This window comes from Homalodisca vitripennis, chromosome 3 (assembly GCF_021130785.1).
Source record: "Homalodisca vitripennis isolate AUS2020 chromosome 3, UT_GWSS_2.1, whole genome shotgun sequence".
In the NCBI taxonomy this organism is placed as follows: domain Eukaryota; kingdom Metazoa; phylum Arthropoda; class Insecta; order Hemiptera; family Cicadellidae; genus Homalodisca; species Homalodisca vitripennis.
Window position 1 is genome coordinate 129978346 of NC_060209.1, and position 17752 is coordinate 129996097.

At 34.3% G+C, this 17752-nt stretch overlaps 1 protein-coding gene across 2 annotated transcripts in view; it reads right to left on the reverse strand.

Moving 5' to 3' along the window:
* LOC124357504 (brain tumor protein) overlaps nt 1-17752 on the reverse strand; it is a 279318-nt gene that overhangs the window by 114204 nt on the left and 147362 nt on the right. For both annotated transcript variants that reach the window (XM_046809366.1, XM_046809365.1), the window contains exon 2: nt 9541-9590. The gene's annotated coding sequence lies outside the window, so the exon portion shown is untranslated. The remainder of the gene's footprint in view (nt 1-9540; nt 9591-17752) is intronic.

Here is a 17752-nt window from a genome sequence, read left to right on the forward strand (position 1 = left end):
AAGTCATTCGGATTCAGTGGTTCAAAACAGCGGACACCCGGTGGTTCATAACACTGAATGAGGAGCTAACAAAGTGAATAGCGTCAATACAGTCAGGTATTGGAGTGGTGTGAGAAAAAAAACTAATTCCATTCTTTCACTCCACTTGAAAGAGATAACAAATGAGAAGCAGCTGCATAACTGATTGGAACATTAAATTAAATTATTATTCTTAGTCAAATAAACATTTATTTAAAATCAGCATCTTGAAGACGTTAGAGAGCATGAATAAATAGTAACTATAGTTTAACTAATCATAAAATCAGATATTAGGTGTTTAAAGATACTGCCAGTGTCTGCTAAGTTGGAAATTGTCCATTCAACAATTTTTCCTACTATATACTATGCTCTTTCATCTTTCGCTCGTTGCCTTACTCGGGAAAATGTAATGGTTCTCACTAGATTGCAAAACAGAGCCCTGAGATTTGTCTATGGTCTCAAAAAATTTGATCACATCAGTGAATTTAGGTTAAGTTCTGAGGTGTTATCAATTAAAGATTGCTGTGACTTGCAAACTGCTCAACTTATTTACAAAGTTATTCAGATTGGCAAGCCTGAATATCTCAGGAAAAAGCTTATTTTCAGGCATGAAATAAACACACGCAGTACTCGACAGGACGGCCTACTTCATTTGCCAAGGGTGCGTCTAGAAATCGGCAAGAAAGCTTTTAGATCCTTTGGACCATAAATATACTATACAGTACTTTGCCTCGTGCTTTGAAGAGCCTTAGTTACCGATCACTTAAAAACCATGTCAAAAAGATGTAATTTTGTTAAGTTTTAGATTTTAATGATTATTTATTTGTATGCTATGACATGAGTTGTCTTGTAAATCAGAGTCTGTAACTTTGAAGAACGCTTGCTGAATAAAGACGTTATATATTTATTTATCTTTGATTGAATACATTGAATTAAAGGGTATCATTAACTTTACGGCACAAACTGATACCCATTCGTTGGTACCAAAATGCAATACCAAAAATACCCTTATATTACATGGTAAGAATATGCCACACAATGTGTCACGTAACAAACTTCGCTGAGGTTGCATGTAAAATCTTAAGAGTCTTTAACTCATTTCATGCTCAAGATGTCTTGCAGACAGATTTACAAGCAGACATTCTCAAAAGAAATTTTTACATTTAGCTGCGGACAAAGGAGAAATTGTGTTGTTTTATTCAGTAACGCTCAACCAAATTCTATGGTTGAACATGCACTATTAAGAAATTCATACTTGTATGTGTAGAAATGAAGTTTCATGCAGAATTTAAAATTAAATCTTTCACGAGAATTTTTCCACATGATTTAGAAGGTTATCGTAACATTGTTTAAATTATAAACGTCTACAAGCCAAGCCACCATACTCCTGGACTTGGTAGTAAAATTCTCATGCTGTTCTCAATTTGTGTACAACTTTATTTATTCTCTTACTTTATCGTTGCCATCATGGTTACCTATAAGGCCAATGTAAAAACTATTCGCTTACATTCAGCCAAGTCCCATGAAATGACATTCACAATGATCGAACTCAGTGTTGCCTACATTGAAATGAAGCTACGTGCACTATTTCAAGTCTAGGTGGAACTATATTTCAGTTCGTTCGATATTGTGCAGACTGACAATCAGAAAGACAGACAGGCAAAAATGATTTTTCAGCCCCACGAGTGATATACGTCGCTAACGCGCAGCCAATCAATGTCCAAAACATACACAGAACACGTTTTTAAATTATAATACACGTGTTTGTTACATTTAAAAAGCTAAAATATGTAGTGTTTACTTCAGAAAACTTAACATTATATGACAAATTTCAAAACACTTTTGCCATACATCATAATAATGAATAGTATGTTGATATATTTATTTGAAAATAATGATTACTAAATCTTTATATAGCAGATTATCAAACAAAAGAATACGATATACACAAACACAAATCAATACAAGCTTAATAGTGTATAAAGCACAATTCTGTTTTGTGTACATTTAGTTTATGCATTTAGTTTTAATAAAGTTCCTTTTTCGAGCTTTTAGTACATTTTTTACTATCCTCATATCTACAAATTTGTAACGTTCAATGGATTCAGACTTTCTGAAAAGGGAGCCGATACAATGCAACACGTTAGATTAAAATTATGAAACATTTAAAACAGAGAGTGCAATATTTCGTGCAGGCTAAAAAGGTGATTTTATAACTTTTAAAATAATTCCAAAATAATCTACGCAAAATATGTTAGGGTTACGGAAGATTTCAAAAATCGAGCCATCAGTTTTACGAATCTACTGTTAACTATGCAACAAATTGTACAGGCGCCAGGAAGGAAAACAATGCAATTACCCTCGAATACCTCAGCGAGCCCTGAACCCAAAAGCCCTGGGGGCCCTTAAAAAGACCTTCATTATGCACAAACGCATGAGTGACTCCAAAACTGACCATCTGCCCGAGACAATGAGAGGCGCTCGGGTGAGATCTGCATAACCCGGAGCAGCTGCCAGCCCGACGCGTGTGCACTCACCGGCTCCGCTCAGAGCTCGGAATAATCAGTTGAAAATGGTTGAAAAAGTGGTGTGACGGGCGGGAACGTGCGTACAGATGCCCCTCCCCTCCAGCCGACAGCTGCCGCCTAGTTAGGTCAGCACGCTTTTCCGATAATGGAAGCATTAAAAATAGCAAACATTCTTTTTGTATATAAAGGTCTGTTAAAATATTCCTAAGTCGTCTGAGGCTCCTACTTTAGAAACGTTAACACTTATTCATTAGTATGAACGTATCAAACATTTTTAATCAATATTTAGCCATATAGTCCAGTAGCCGACATCCAATTCACAATTGATCAGCATAAAACTGGTTTAATAGGTGTATAATAGAAATCATCGATGAATTTCCCCTAAGAAATAAATCCATACAAAACTTTTTTTCGAAATTTAGATCATATTTTTCTTACCTTGTCACACCTAAAAGCAACCATACGGCATATAAATAAAGTTTAAACCATACAGACCGTTAATGGGCCCAAGTAAAGAATTCTGATCTCTTTATCTATTTGTTTGACGATGAATAACTACTATTTGAGGGTTTGTTTGAGGGTCGGTGTGAAAAATATGATGTGAAAAAAATTATCATTTTTTATTTTTAACCCTTACGACTACCAAAATTAGCTTGCATGACCATCGATTTCTTTCTTAAGAGATATTCTTCGAGATAAAAAACAATGCAAATTAGCTTTCAGCTCCTAGACTATATACCTTTCCTGCCTGCGATAACTAAGCCAAAAGCATTCGTGAAATGAAAAGTTATCGAGAATCTAATTATTAAAAAATTTAACTATCGTAACAAATTCTCTGAATGCCATTGTAATCCATATTTGTTTCTCTTAAACTGTAAATAGTTTCAATAAGATATTACGTAGCCTAGCGTCTGAAAGCATGTTCATATAACTGCGAAGAACTATTCAAACGTTCAATTATTGAAGTTGTCACAAGAACACGTCTTGCGATTTGTTTTTTTTTTTTTTTTGTTCCAGAAGTTCCAGAGGGCTTCAGCTCTTGTATCCCAGCTGACAGTGCTGATATTGGGCAGCAATCCATCCTGAGATCATAGTACCCACTCATTCTGGTTTAAATAGACGTTGACGGCGTATTTCAGAGCTTTTTTGCCTGGATAGCTCTAAATCTCTAACAAACAAAGGATTGACAAATAATCCTAAACACATTACTAGCTCTTTTATCTGATTTTGGGAGAATGTCAATAATATTACGTGTATTCTTAGGTGTAGATTTGATGTGTAGCAGGACTCTTTGAGTACCTGTTGAGGTACAGAGAATATTGCCTCTTTTCATTACCAAGAATAAACTTCTAGCATACTTTACTGGAGAAGAACCGATACGAGTGACGTGGTACTCAACGTTATTAAAGTAAAGCGACGTCCATCTGTCTGAATCTGCCCACGACATTTGATTTATCAGCCTAGCGATAAGCGTGTTGGTAATTATTTTTGACATATTGATGGGTTCAGGAGGTTATCCAGCGTGTGAAGGTTCTGGCGGTCTGGCGTAACATTTTCACTTGTAATAACTAAGAACTATTCAGTAGCAACCATATAGTGAAGGATATGGTTCTAATACAGCGATGTATTCCCTTAATGGATTTTTAGCCAAACTCACCCGGGAGGATATAATGAACTAGCGATTACATCTGGATATTTGTTCAAAAATTTAACCTGTTTTCATTCAGCACAAAAAGAGCACAACTTGGAGGTTCCATCCTGCCCCATTGGTGGACTATTGAACATAAACATAACACATATGAGTAAAATAAAAAAAACCATATTATTAAATGTGAAACGTAGTACTTATCTCAAGGTTTACGATATATATATATATATATATATATATATATATATATATATATATATATATATATCGAAATTGGTAGGAACGGCTCATTGAAACTAAACAATTCTTTACTAAAACAGATCAAGATTAAATTTCACGTCACAACAATCAATACAATGTATACATTTTAATGATTGCAATGTTTTGCATGAATCATGGTTTTGTACAAATTATGGAAATCAACTGTTAGTTCAATAATTAATTGTTAACGAACAAATGGAATATTGGATATGTAATTAACATGATCTAGCAGCAGTAGTACACCTAGATAATTGACGAGGTTTCACATACAATTAGTGCAATGTGATACTCCGTAATGAGTACAGTTAGTAAATAGTTCTGTCCATTGTAATTTCACATTATTTGTAAATATTACGTTACGAGTGTTACATGTTTAAAACATGACTTATATTTGTTATTTATACATGACTACCATAGAGTAGGCAACATTACATAATTTGTACCTACAGTAAATACAAATATACCATTTGTTAAATGTCAGACTAAACACAATTGAAGCTGGAGGCTGGATAACTCTGTAGCCTAGCATGTAAGAGGGGTAGCTATATGGCGCAGCACCATCCATCATTGTCAAGCGATCTTCCCAAGTCCAGGGTTATTAATTGTTACTGGTGTCCTCTCTAGGCGGATCAGCGAATCTTGTCACTTTTATACTTGTGTTCTCTAGCGATGGCGATTGTTACCGGAGTTCTCATTGTCAGGTGATCTTCTCAAGTCCAGGGTTATTAATTGTTACTGGTGTCTTCTCTAGGCGGATCAGAGAATCTTGTCACTTTTATACATGTGTTCTCTAGCGATGGCGATTGTTACCGGAGTTCTCATTGTCAGGTGATCTGCCCAAGTCCAGGGTTATTAATTGTTACTGGTGTCTTCTCTAGGCGGATCAGAGAATCTTGTCACTTTTATACATGTGTTCTCTAGCGATGGCGATTGTTACCGGAGTTCTCATAGTCAGGTGATCTTCCCAAGTCCAGGGTTATTAATTGTTACTGGTGTCCTCTCTAGGCGGATCAGCGAATCTTTTCACTTTTATAATTGTGTTCTCTAGCGATGGCAATTGTTACCAGAGATCACATTGTCAACAGATCACTTAATCACGTAACTATCACATTCGTGTTTTGTATTTAAACCATAATTTTCGTTGTTGGGTTGCCGGGAATAAGCTAGTCTCGTAACTAATATACTTATGTCTTGCATTGAAACTATCATTACTGCTTTTGTCGCTATTAGCGTATCACATAGTCCTGTAACTACTATACTTGTGCTCTTGTTGTCAAACCATCATTCTGGTGTTGCCAGCGGATCAGCTATTCGCGTAACTACTCGTACTATATTTGTGTCTTGTACTGAAACCGTCATTATCGCTTTTGTGACTGACAGCGGATCATCTAGTCTCGTAACTACTATAATAGTTTATCGTACTGAAACCGTCATTACTGTTGTAACTGTCAGGAGATCGGCTAGTCTAGTAACTACTATACTTGTATCCTGTACTTACACCATAATTACTGCTGTACTCATTGTGTACGGATCAGCTAGGTCTGCATCAACAATTCTGGTGCTCCGTTTTTACTGATGTCTGTAAATGGATTCACAGGTGCTTGTTGTAACTAATAATACAATTGTGTCTAATAGTGATACCATAATTACTATTGTATTAATTGTAAACATTAACTAATCTCGCAACTACTGTTCTTGTGTCCTGGACTAAACTCGTCGCCACACAGACTCATAAGTACGCCAGCTTAAAAGTTTTGGGAGCAAATCTCTAGGTCTTAAGCAATGAAATTAATACTCAATAATTAATAAGAGCCTTTTGATCAATAATTCGTAATTTGTGAAATGCTAGCTGTGGACATACAGAATAACGTTTTTGTTCCCTCCATACAACCACTTAAATAAGTATATATAAATAAAAAGAAACTTACACAAAATTAAGAGTTAGGGAGAAGTTCTAAGTGTACTAAAGGTGTATTTTTGTTTTCTTCTCTAAATAGCCGAGACGTGTTTGATTTGCTGGAAGACCGGTAGATAGATAGGATATCGGCGTCGGCGTCGCGTCACTTAATATAGGCCGGCCAATATCAATATCTGGACAGGGTGAGAGGGGAGGAGGGGGTACGGGACGTGTCAATTTGCTCGGGACAGCCATTGACAGGACAGTCTGTATATAGACTCTGGCTGGGCCGAGAGCGTGCCCACCTCACCGCACATAATATCCATCTTCATTTTAAATTGACACAACCTATCTATAATTAATCAGGGATATTTCTCTCTCCTTATTCACTATGTAATTACCTACTATTTTTCACCTGGCATACTATAAGAAAAGTTAAATTTAAAGTAAGCAAAAGCTTTTTACGTTTTATATTACACCTGTTGAGGAGCTAACATAATTATCAAGAACGCTATAGTTTAAATATATAATGCTCACGAGTTATCGTGGTATAATTTCTTTTTATCATAAGAATGGCACCACCACATACGGATGAAATAAAAAAGTACTTCCCAAATTATCGCATCTTTTAGAATTTGTTCCTTTAAATTAAGTTTTTCACAAATACATTTTCTCACGCCCTAAAACAAAAAAGTCTGGTAAAAATTATTTTTATTGTCTGATGTTTAATGAATTTAAGTAACATGGATCCCGATTTGAATGAAAATTAAAACAACCGTAATCTTTATGAACGAAATGTTTTAGTAATTTCAAAATATATCGAGAATGGGCGGGGTTGGATAATGAAGCATTAAAAAAGCATTACAAAAGTAAAGGGGTTATGGTCGGATAAAAATAATCTCATCAAGCGCTGATGATTTGGTTGGAAGACATCTCCATTTATAGACTAAGCACATCGATCAGGTAGTCAATTGCAAATGAACAGAAGCCGGATATCCCCTTGCCACAGAATTGGAGGTGCACATCTACAATCTGTATTAATATGTGATGAGATCATGGTCTCCTAGGTTTCTGGAACAAGCATTAATGCTCTTATGATCCGTTTATGCAAACCAGTGGAAACTGAATTTGAGCTGCCGTCAAACGCGTTATTGGCTTATATGACGTCACAGTGTTAAGTGTTAACCCAGATGACACCGTATATTTGTTGTTCAAACGCTTTGAAAATAGTATATCTAACATTTTAGATGAGCGTATACTTTTATTGTACATATGTAAATGAATTCAGTTATTATACATTATTCCATGATCATTTGTTAGTGAAGGTGTGCTTAAACATACGTCTGTATGTCTTAAATTATGTTTTTAATTGATACTGCATTTTTTATTACTTGCTTTATACAGTAATTATTAATCGGACATAGCGGTGGAGTTCTAACTACGAAACTCTGAGTCTTTTTTTATATTGAGTTTATTCGGTGGATGACTAAAAAATATATATACCTTCAAGATTTACTTACTTTATTCTTTAGATTGAAATGAATTAATGTTCTAAAATAGATGATATTGTATTCCAATAATGAAACGAAATTGTATGGTATACTTTATGTTTTTTGTACATTACTTATAAAGTTATGTAGTAATTATTTTAAAAATTTGGATTCTTTGGAACTGCAGTATCGATACTAGTGTTTTTGGAACATAGATTAGATTTATTGTAGATGAAATTGTGTGATGATAATCAAAGAAATAAATAAAAGTGGTGTAATGTTTATATCAGGTTTGACGGCATATTAAAAGAATACAGCAATCTACATCTAAGTGCACACCAAAATTGGCTTATTTTGGCACCGGTCAACAAACAGGAAGGAACTAGGTACTAGGCACTGTACTCGGTAAGAAGACAAGTAGGGATACTTAGGATCGTCCATTTAGTGCAAGTAATCACTGATCGGAATTTCGTAATCATTGGGAGAGGTTTCCAGAAGTATCTAAAGGTCACATAAGCAATACTACACAGTGGAGGTACTGTTAGTAGTACTGTACTGCACATTCGAGAGAATGAGTGAAAGTAAAATGTGGATGTAACCTGTGGCAGGTCCTATAATTTATTCAAGTCGTGCATGGACTGACAATGCTGTAGTAAAGGGTACTTCAGGCCCTTGTGTGTTAGTATTATTAGCGCAGTTCCGGAGAACAGGATTTTATGTGGAACACGAGCAATGTTTGTAAAGAGTGGTATTTAGATTCTACTTCGTCTGTACTAATAAATGTTAAGTTCTATTCATTATAAATCTTGATGGTTTGTCCGAACTTTACCTCCAGAGGAGCAACTAAAGGTAAATATTAGATATCTGGTAAAAAAATACCAAACGTCTGTGGGATAACTTTCGATAGAAAGATCTTCGAGACTTGGTACCAAGTTTTCTCTTGGTCCAAGAAAACCCCTTATTTTAAGGTCACTCTCTGTCTGTCTGTGCAATAATATTTGATAAAAAAAGTCTTTCACGTTGGAGACTTGATACGGGCTTTACTCTTTATCCAACGAAATACGACATTGATTTTGAGGTCAAAGGGCAGTTTGTCTGTATGTCTGGTAATCCACCCACACGTCTGTGCGATAGTTCTTAATAGAAAGCTCCTTAAGATTTAATACTTGGTACATAGCTTCCTCTTAGTCCAAGTTAGAACGATATTGATTTCGGAGTGAAACGGTCAAAGGTTCAACTCTGTAATGAAATACCGTGAGGATTTCAAATGCCTCGTTACGTTCTATAGAGTACTTCGATACTGATTGTATCGGTTTATCAAGATAAAACATGACTACGGAGTACAGTAGATGATACTTCCCCGGCTATCCTTAAGTCTACACATGACAATAATCGCAGTGGAGGTGTTTGTTATTAATTTTTATCACCGATGGCTATTAAACAGGACAGAACTTTTTGACCGTAGAGCCCACATACTCTGTGCCACCAAGAACCAAGCGCAAGCACAACAATTAGGGCAAATGGCTATTTAATCAGCTCAAATCAAAGGTTCGACTCTAATTATATTAGATTTAACAATTATATGGAGGTTTTTAGCATCTTGAACGACCTTATAGGAAAATGTTTGAGTTGATGTTGATGGAATTTTAGTATCACTTATCCTTTTACAGTCTTTATTTAAAAATGTATATACCTTACCTTTAGATCCTGTCCACAGTATGTAGAACAACGCAGTTGGCATGGCCATCCTGAAATAACAACCAATATGTTAGAACATATTTTACATCTGTGCGCCCATGTACACATTACGAATTTCTCACTAAAAATAAAATAAAATAAAATAAAAATATTTTACTAGGGTTTTGTTTTGTTTTTACAAATAAAAAGTGGATACACCTGAAGATTGCTTTTATAATTGCTTCATGTTATAGAAAACAAATAGTACCGGTAATTAAACATTTGTTTTATTTAAGTACATTTTAAAAGACATATTATAATTATTTTATTTAGTGTATATATATATAATATATACCTATATATATATATATATATATATATATATAGGTTCAATGTGTATTGAAATTTAATTAGGCTATTGCCTCTTATACAAATTTAATGAATGTAAAATATAGAAGTCATTATTTTGATAGGTATTTGGTCTTCCGATCATATGTTAGTTTGGTTATTTAAAAACATATGTGAAAGAAACGGCCAAATACAAAATAACTGAATCTTAAAAAGTGAAGGCTCTGTGGTGTAATAGTAGCACATTCACCCGGCAAGTGAGAGATCCGGGTTCGAGTCCCGGCGGAGCAAGTACTTTTTGTGGTTCAATGTTTATTGAAATTAAATTAGGCTATTGCCTCTTATACAAATTTAATGAATATATATATATATATATATATATATATATATATATATATATCAATTAAAAAAAAACTTATCAATTCATAGATTCCATTTTTTCATTACTGCAGTCGCAAAAATAAATAGATGTTGACAAAAAGTACCAAAAATATTCATTGCCCAAACACCCATTCTTAATATCAGATTTATGAGACGTTACAAATATAAAATATTACGCCATTTCCCAGTTTTTATTGTCCCTACTTCCTCTCGTGAGAATTTAATCTGGATTAACTTAGCTTCCGTATTTGGAATATAGGCGGGCGTAATCAAGTTAAAATCAAGACAACAGAGAAGCGTGACCGCGGCGTCCGTCGTCCCCAATAAAACGCTGAGCTGGGTTTACACGCGACGCGTAACGACAACGCATAATAATTTAGACCTGGCACACGCAACGCACTGTATATCTTCACAACGGGTCCTGGCTCTTTATGTAATTGTATTTATCACCATGAGTGTCCGGGTATTATTTCAATAAAACAGCCCGTGGTGTAACATTTTATAATTTTTTATGAAAAATCTATCGTTAATAAATAAAAAGATATATTACATGTTAAAAAAATAATTCAAATAGTTTAATAAATCATTAAGTTAACAAGTTTCATGTAACTAGTAAAACGACTTATATTATATGTAAGTGACAAATACAAATTATAATACAGCTGTATAATATTTGACTAATTTTCTTATACTAAACCTTACAATTTGGAACCCGACAAAACACTCCAAGTACTTCATTTGTTTAGATTAAATGAATAATTTTACTACACTGATACAAATTATTCATTTCTCTTGTGCCGCCTTTCTTCCTACTGATATATCATTAATTTGTAGTCGGTACTAATCGGAATTAACTAGCACAACTATAAAGTAAAGAAGAAAAGGTCTTCTCTGCCAACATGATCTAACTTGAATACATGTAGGCTCATTCAATGGTGAAAGTTGTACACTTTTGAATAGAACAAGTCTTGGAATTTAAGAGGAACTCATTATGTAGAAGTGAACTAGGAAAGTACCTTACATTTATAGCCATTGAATAAACCAATTTAACTGTGTTTCCTAACAATGTTTACTTTTATTAAGGCTTTCAGACGCTAAGTCAACAGTCAACTTTCAGTACTAATACGAGTAATTTATGTCAATATTTATTTGCGCTATATAAAAAGATTTGAATCAATCTATAAAGAGAGTAATTGAATGTCATAGTATACCAATCATGTACTCACACCACAAGAATTCAAAGTAGTGTAGGCGCCTTATTCCTTCATTAACCGTTATCTTGTGATTGTGTATAAAGTGAATTAAAATCTGTTAAGTTCTTGTGCATCAAAAGAACAATTTCACCAATGAGTAGGTACTCTTAATATATGACGGGATACTGTCACAGTATGGTATAACTGCTGTATGTATGGCCGTCTTTGGTTGTCAGACGGTAAAGCTAGTTTAAAAGGAGGTTATTTAAAGGACACGAAGTAATAAAATTTAATAATGACAACAGTAGAGAACAGATAAAACCATCCTTACAATTTCTATGCCGATGTCCAGATACACGAGGTCCTCATTTATAGGTTCTCTGGTCTCCTCGTATCTGATTAATTGGGTGAAAGTAGCGATCTGAGTACGGAAGCTGTAATTTCAGTACGATTTTCACCAATTTGGCCCACAATTTTTTTTAGAAATACGGAAATTAAGTCGTTATTCAACCCAATCGCATATACATGGATACAGCCGGATTACCTGATTTCAGTTAGTGATAAAGAGGGCGCAGTCCTAGGATGGAAGTGGTGAACTAAATTACTTATCTGGATTCGTTAGAATTTGACGGACCGAACAAAAAAATAAGATAAGATTTGGCTTATGTTTTTAACAAGGTTTATGATAAACTAAGCCAAGGGAAACCAGCATTATATCAATGTTCGAAAGATTTGTTAGTACATTATCTTTTATAAAATGTAATATAGTGATGATAAATGGGTTTATTTCAAGGTGTGATATGAAACTAATCCTTATCTCAGTCCATTGAGCAGTTCATGGAACTTATACGTAGTTTATTAGAGGTAACTATATGTTTCTTTGTTGCTATAACTATAATGAGAGTTAATTCGTAACTATGCATGTTATCGTTAGTAATAAAATGAAGTAGAGGCCATGTTAAGTATATCAAGACCTAACTAAAACTCAACCTCATGGCATATAAAAACGTGTAAAATTAAATATAATCAATGTCAATTATTATAATAATAAATAAGAACAACATTATTAGGTGTAAATGGAGTAATGATGTATCAGAACAAAATACATCTCATAGTGAGTCGCAATCAGAGATGTTTTGTATAGCTGTGCAATGAAACTGATCGACAGTATCAGATACTGCAGAGCGTTACATTAATGGGTAATAAATTACGTTGTTATGACTTTCTGGATGATCAAAGTGAAGCTGAACAATGGAACTTCAGCGAATAGGTACAACGCTTGTCTGTCTACAATAACTACAGTTGTCGTATTTAGCATCCAGGTTTAGTTAAATGTTGCACAAATCTCCCTCTTGTCAATACCACAAATAAGTTCGTTATTGAGCTCAACTGAACCAAAGAGGACAGAATTTAAGGATAAAAACCGCCTTAAGAATATTTTATGCACGGAGTATTGTTACTGTAGGGATCTCAACTGATATGGATTGATCTCGATCCAAACAAAAGGGGGCAAAGCCCTGGAATAAAGCAGTGAACCAAGCAACTAGCGGACTATTTCAAATTTGGTTGGTGGTGGTTTAATTTTATTGATAAACAGATTATACCCGAAATTTGCCATCTTTATTCTACGACGTATGTCATAACCCTTGATGAATACTTTTTTTAAGGAGAGGCCAATCCCCTTTGGTCTCTTGTTCGTGTCCTGTTTAGTTTGGCCCTTTGGCCAAACTAAAACATGTTGCAAAGGAAAGAGCCTCAGGGAAGGTTTGTTAGTGAAGGGTTCTTTACAAAACTTTACATGCTCCATGTTTGGAAAGGCATTCTTTCATTTAAGCGGCAACACTTCGTTAAAACTAAAGGCGTTTCGATCGTTGGAGGTTGTAAAACTCACCATAACACACGGTCCGTCTAGAAATCGTATTAGTGTATGGATTTGGTCACCATCCCAACATCAAGATTTAATTTTAAACGATTATGTCCAAAGTTGTACAAAATTTGTAGTATGTTCAAATTCACAGAATGTACGTATTACATTATCTTAGAGTTATCAAAGATAATACGAATTTGCACAACAGGACTAGTTTCATTCACAAAATATTAAGTAGTTGTAATAGTCAATTATGCCCACCAAATTAAAAATATCCCATACAATGTTATTTTGTACTATTTCAAGCTTTTATATTATTCAACATTTTTTTTAATGTATACAGTTATGATTGTTTTGGAAACGATTAATAGAGCCAGAAATCATATAAGAATAGGCGAAGCATTTCCAAAACTCCAGCAAGGTATTCAGTCGTGGGGTAAAACATGTCCACGCGGTATCACACGAGATCTCTCCCGCAGCAGCCGTGTATTTTTACCGCAGTATTTCCATCGACTGGACACTTATATGAAAGAGTTGCGATTGGCCGCGTGCCCGTGTCCCGCCAGTCCTAGCCATTCACTCCGACTCCCGCCAAAAGCGTAGCGGAAAACATTCATTTGTGCTTTCATTCATTACTCGTATCAAACAACTCATTAATAAAATAGCTTTTAAGTTCACCACTAGATACTGTCTTTTGAGTAGCCACCACGTATAAGTATATTTGTCGCTTAGATTGCTCTACCGAATGATGAATAATGGATTTTCTTCTGTTAGAGTGCCCATCAGCTGGCACTACCAAGACAAATAAATAAGCAAACGGCTACATTCAATATTCATATGTGCAGTGAGTAACAAGTGGTGTAAAGTAGGCAGAGATAATATCCAGTAAATTAGCATGTGTGTGAATATGATGAAAAGCGGCCTCGGGACAAATATTTGCGGACAATATTGTTCAACTAGTTAACATAAGGGGCCGCCTAAATACACGGAGCACAGCTATCTGACATCTTGGCTCCTTGCCAGTCAATGACCTGCTGTTTACTTGGTTTTTACTTAATACGTTCTTCTGAATTGTAAATGAAGTAGTATAGTGTATGCTAAAAGAGCATACGATTCAAGTGCAGCTTCAGCAAAGAATTTACGAAAATTTGAACTCTTCATAGTCATAGTAGTTTTTAGTACTACTATGTATCACCAAAAATTCTATCATAGTTTAAATTTAAATTCATCGTAATTTTCTAACAAATACACCCATTGTTACCTGAACAACGCATACGTAGAGAGCATTGATAAATAGCTCCCAAATTAGGAATAGTGTGTTCATGCAATACTATATGAAAATACTGCTCTTGAATTTCTGCACCAGTAGAGGATTAACGGCCTAGAAACAATAGAAAATAGAAACACAATGCGATAGGAAACAAAGCTCATGGACACGCATCCGCACACGCTACACAATAGCCTCGGAAGCGTCTTTCAAGGTCAAACCGTAGCATTGCCACGGCACTAATTATTATTGTCGTATCGTTCGTTCATTTAGTTAATATTCTCTCTTTCGATGTATCCTGTTTTAATTTCAAAAAATTTTTTTTTATTCATGAAAAAAAATAAACCCGTATTTGTTATGGAAAATCCTAGACGTTACGCATTAACACAATATTTGATAGTAATAAAATTTTTACATTGTATTTACATAAGTGAAACCATAATTCCCAATATTTAACTACTCTATTTTGAAGACCTTTCGTTTAGGTAATTAGGTAAGTCAACTGTAAAATTTTATCATTTGTAGACAACTGGACCAAAATATCCGATGCGAAAAATAGACAGCAATATGCACAAATTACAAATAATCAACGAAGTTTATTACAAGGAACGTTTTATACTTCAGCGTTTATATATCAATACAGTTATGTTTACAGCCTGTTGTTGGTACCTATAGAATACACTATATTGACAAGGCATTAAAATGTATTGTATTTAAGATTTAAAATGATAATAAAATAATATTTTACACAAATATGATTGTTATTGTAAACATGTAGGATAGTAATGATCAGTAAGTATATGTAATAATCAGCCCATTTGGTACAGAAACTTCCCAATCCTACTTTTTATTATTACACACTTATAATAATAAGGGATACGAGGAAATGCGTGTGTAATACTTAAAAGACACCAAATTCTTAGAATTATAATTTTGATTTTTATGTAACTGAAAGATTTCAAAAGTTACCTTTCTTTAGGCTACCTAATTTTTATCAACGAAACGACCATCTAGGGCTTGTTAGTATTTTTCTGACGCACATATAGACGAATAAAACTTCTTAAATCCTAAAACGCTAAAATTATATCCTAAGTTAGTTACATGTCCTTCCGTAACTCAACGTTCAGTCACTAATTCAAAAAGGTTCTAAGTCAAAAATAATATAATTGTAAATATGATATAAACAAGAAATATAAGGTAATTGTGTGTTTACTAATGATAAGTATATTTCTCATTTCAGCTTGCATACCCATTAAAATTATGTCTGAAAATAACAATCTGTAATTAAAGTCTTTTAATAAATAAGTTGATAAAAATAAATTTAAAGTGTAACTGAACTGGAACGAATTCACGTCATTAATTAAAAAATTATTATAAAAGTTCAAACAACATGCTGGATATATTTATAAATTAATTTCTATACAAATGTCGTGTGTAACCCCAGGAAAAACGAATAAACTCCCAGTAATTAATTTCAATGTTGCCAAGTAATTGATCAGTGATCACGTGAATAATACCGACATTTCACAATTCGTGACAAATGAGTTCCTGAAATATACAATATATTGCATCGAATCCAATATTGGGAAGTAATTAAGGCCAGGATACGTCTGACAACATGTAAATATCGGAGGCAAGTGCGCCAACATTACAAACAGAGTACCACAGGGTAGAGTAAACATTGACGGTGTTGCCAACTGACGGGTTAATAACGAGTTATTATGTTGGTACTCACTGTTCTATTGATTGATAGTGTTTAATATTTGCGGCGCGGCGCCCGGCGCAAGAACGGAGGTTGAGCACTATTGCTGCTGGCTGCAGCACAATGAACGTGTGCCCAGCAAACAAATTCAGTGCTGCCAACTGACTTCTATTACAGCAATAAATCATTCAGCAGTACAACCTCGCTTTATTGCCGGTAATAGTAATTTATTCTTAGACTTTTTGCAACGAATGGTATTCAATTTTCTTTATAATTGCAAATTTCATTTACAAACAATACAATTACATTGATTTAATAAAAGAAATTGCCTTATAAAAAACCTAAATTCCAAAACATTGATAATAAAAAATGATAATCATGTCATTAAAATAAATAACGATGTATGTTTGGAGCTTTGATAAATCAGTGATACAACTGATTAAACAAAAAGAGATCATTATTATTGTTGTCATTTTTTGATTAAACTTCCCGTTTAAATTGTCCTCTTTTCGTCTTTAATTTGATTTATTTTTAGAAAAGTTGGTCAGCCTGCTTGTTACAGAATTTTAGTTCTAGAGCTGTTGGTCGTCTATTTTAGGGATGCGATAGGCACCTGTTACTTTAGTATTGCTATAAAAATGTAACAATATGTAATAATAAAATTTTGAATTATTATGAATTATGAAAAAACAGATTTAAAAATCTTCATCTCATTTGGTTAAATTCAGTTTTGACTTTGTTTAGAGCAGATATTAATTTTTATGTTTTGCTAAACGATGTAGGTACAGATTAAAAAAGGATACTTCATAAGGAGTATTAATTATTTTGAAAATCTCGAAATGTCGCTGGCAGTATCGTAAGAAAATTTGTCATATTATGTTAGATAATACCATTAATTCTTACAAGGTGTGATGTGGTAAGTAAAGAAACACAATCGTGCAGAGGCTTGGACTGTTTTGGTTAGAGTGCCGGGTAGGTAGAGTGCTGTTTGTAAGATAATCATATAGTGTGTTAGTCATTACCAATCATTACAAAGCGTGAGGTGATAAGTAAAGAAACACAATCGTGCAGAGGCTTGGACTGTTTTGGTTAGAGTGCCGGGTAGGTAGAGTGCTGTTTGTAAGATAATCATATAGTGTGTTAGTCATTACCAATCACTACAAAGCGTGAGGTGATAAGTAAAGAAACACAATCGTGCAGAGGCTTGGACTGTTTTGGTTAGAGTGCTAGGTAGGTAGAGTGCTGTTTATAAACAAACACTGATAATTTGTGCTTATCGTAGCTTGCGTGTTAGTGCCACGGCCTCAAGTCTGCAGCACTTCTAACCTTCTCATTTGATTAGGGGTACTGCCAAATAATCTTATCGCACATTCTCGCGTTCCCGTCGGCCTTTAGCTGAACACGTATTATACTTCACACTGCACCGCTTTTACACGTACCCACTTCAGCACGGGGTATTGTTATTAAAAATTATT